General features: G+C 46.1%; 1 pseudogene; it reads left to right on the top strand.

The window, feature by feature from the left end:
• The first annotated feature begins 674 nt into the window (after window positions 1-674).
• On the top strand, window positions 675-2,055 carry LOC116563716 (annotated as a pseudogene).
• Window positions 2,056-2,755: the final 700 nt, after the last annotated feature.

The following is a 2,755-nucleotide window of genomic DNA, read 5'->3' as shown; positions in this document are numbered from 1 at the left end:
AAAAAGCCATCAGAGACTCCCCACTCCTACCTCGCTCTCTTCCTCTGTCTCTCTTTGCCTTGTGAGGACACAGTGAGAAAGCAACTGCCTGCATGCCAGTAAGAGAACACTCATGGGGGAACCGCATCATCCAACACCTGGATCTTTGACTCCTCAACCTCTAGAACTGTGGGAAATACATTTCTGTTGTTTAAGCACCCTGCCTATGGAATTTCATGATGGCAGTGTGAGCAGATTACGACAGTAGGAATGAAACTGATCAAGGGCAGGACTGTCTGGTCTTTGAGGGACTATTTCTCTAGAGGGAAGACTGATGCCAGTGAGCATTTGAATCCTGTAGCTGCTGCTCTCTATGGTTCCAAACCTCTGCTCATGAAGCATGACTCAGGAGGCCAGCCAGAGTGGGAGCACAGGGGTTTCAGGTTCCCACAGGAGTTCCATTTCCATTGCCGATAGTTTAAGGACATCAGGGTTTATACATCATGGACTTGGTTAGCCTAGGTCCTTCCCCACATATTGTACATTCACCCCAGGAATGGAAGTCCCTGTGTACGGCCTTCTGAACTGGTCAGCCCGCCTTGCCTATTAGTGTTCTGACTGCTTTTAAAAAGTGGGAGGGGCCTGTTGCCCTCTGCTCTGTTCTGCAGCTACTCACCTGCCATTGGGCATCCACCATGGCCTTGCTGCACTCAGGCTGCTTCTTCTCCTGGATCACCTCTGCCTTCCAACAGGGACTTGCCATGGCAGCCTCCAATAGGGCTGGCTCCTGGTGGGCCCATGTGAAGATGGGACTTCCAGATCCTATCTGGGGAGTCACCAAAGCCTGTTTAAGAGGGACACTGATAGCAAAAAGATGAATCTGGAAGTTGGTGCTGATCGGGACAATAACTGAAAGCTTTATCTGCTATCTAGCATCTGCAAGGCAGAGGCTCAGACTAGATCTGGGCAAGGACTACCTGCCCATTGGGGTACTGTTTGAATTTTGTAAGACATCTGCAGAATCAGCCCTGGGTGAGAACAGTGAAGTGTTGAAAAGCTACCAGTTTGTCACTGTGCAGACTATTTCTGGCACTGAGGCCTTAAGGATCAGAGCCAGTTTTCTATAAAGAGTTTTAAAGTTCAGCTGAGATGTCTTTCTGCCCAAACCATCCTAGGGAAATCACACACCCATCTTCAGGGATGCTGGCGCACAGCTACAAGGTTATCAATACTATGACCCCAAGACTCGTGATTTTGACTTCATAGGCACTATGGAGGACATTTCAAAAACAGCAGCACAAAGTGTTCTCCTGCATGCCTGGGCCCATAATCCCATGGGAGTGGACCCTTGTTCAGAGCTGTGGAAGGAAATAGCAATGGGGTGAAGAAAAAGAATCTCTTTGTGTTCGTTGACATGGCCTATCGAGGCTTTGCCAGAGGCCATGGTAACAAGGATGCTGGGGCTGTGTGCCACTTCATCAAACAGGGCATTAACATTTGTCCCTGCCAATCATATGCCAAAACATGGGCATATATGGTGAGCATGTGGGAGACTTTACTGTGATCTGCAAAGCTGTGGATGAAGCCAAAAGTCCACGTGGAGTCCCAGTTGAAAATCTTGATCCATCCCATGTATTCTAACTCTCCTCTCAATGAGGCCTGGATTGCCTCTACATTCTGAACACTCCAGATTTGTAAAAACAGTGGCTGCAAGAAATGAAAAATGGTCAACTCCATCATTAGTGTGTGGACTCAGCTGGTTTTCAACCTCAAGAAGGAAGATTCTTCCCACAACTGGCAACACATCACTGACCAAGTTGGCAAGTCTTGTTTCACAGGGCTAAAGCCCGAACAGATGGAGTGGCTGGCCAAGGAGTTCTCCATCTACATGACAAAGGATGGCCACATCTCTGTGGCAGGGGTCACTTCTGGTAATGTGGGCTACCTTGCCCATGCTATTTACCAGGTCACCAAGTAATGTCCCTGGTGTGAGGGAACAGAGACAACCTTTCTGTTTTCAGCCTCTGCTCTTGTGAGCTTACACAGAGGATGAGGGAGGATGGATGGTGGTAAATGGATCATTTCTTTCAACCACAGTGCATAATACTCAGTGGCTGTGATTCTCAGGAAAGAACGTGTAGTGACAGAGAGGCACCCATGACTGGTGTCTGGAATTTTGTGGCTCTAACTCCTCCTACATCCTTTTATGTCCAACTTTTCTGAAAGAGTTTACATGGGCAAGAAAGTCATAGCACTCGAAAAACCTGTCAATTATACCCTTGCAGTATTTCAGAAGATTTAACGGAAGTGTCATATGGTGTCAGGGTTTCCTCATGAGAAATAGCACTCATTAGAAGCTTTGAGAGAGGACCTAGTTCTGGTGTTAACAGTCAGCCTTATGCTGGTCCTCCCATGATGGAGCAACCTTATCAACACACCATATTGCAGAAACTGTGTTTTATGAAAACTAATGAGCCACTATAGCAAAGAAAATGAAAAATGCTGTTTCCTATCTTAAGTAAAAGAGAAGGTTCTCTCTTCTCCCTTATGATTGCTGTTCTTTTTCTTTTGCACAAAGGTTTCTATCTAACCTAGATGTTCATGTCATTCTACTGCCTGTTTGATCATAACCCCATTGTATTGGGATTTATTTGAGAACAAAGAACATCATTTTCTGATCATGCCATACCCTCACCTTTCTTGGCAAATAATAGTGGAGAGTAGGCAACTGCATTTTATCTCTGCATCTTCTTCATCGATTGTATAATTGTCTCCT

This window comes from Sapajus apella, unplaced genomic scaffold (genome assembly GCF_009761245.1).
Source record: "Sapajus apella isolate SASKATOON/1434 unplaced genomic scaffold, GSC_monkey_1.0 scaffold36, whole genome shotgun sequence".
Taxonomy (NCBI): domain Eukaryota; kingdom Metazoa; phylum Chordata; class Mammalia; order Primates; family Cebidae; genus Sapajus; species Sapajus apella.
This window is presented reverse-complemented; position numbering and strand designations above follow the sequence as displayed.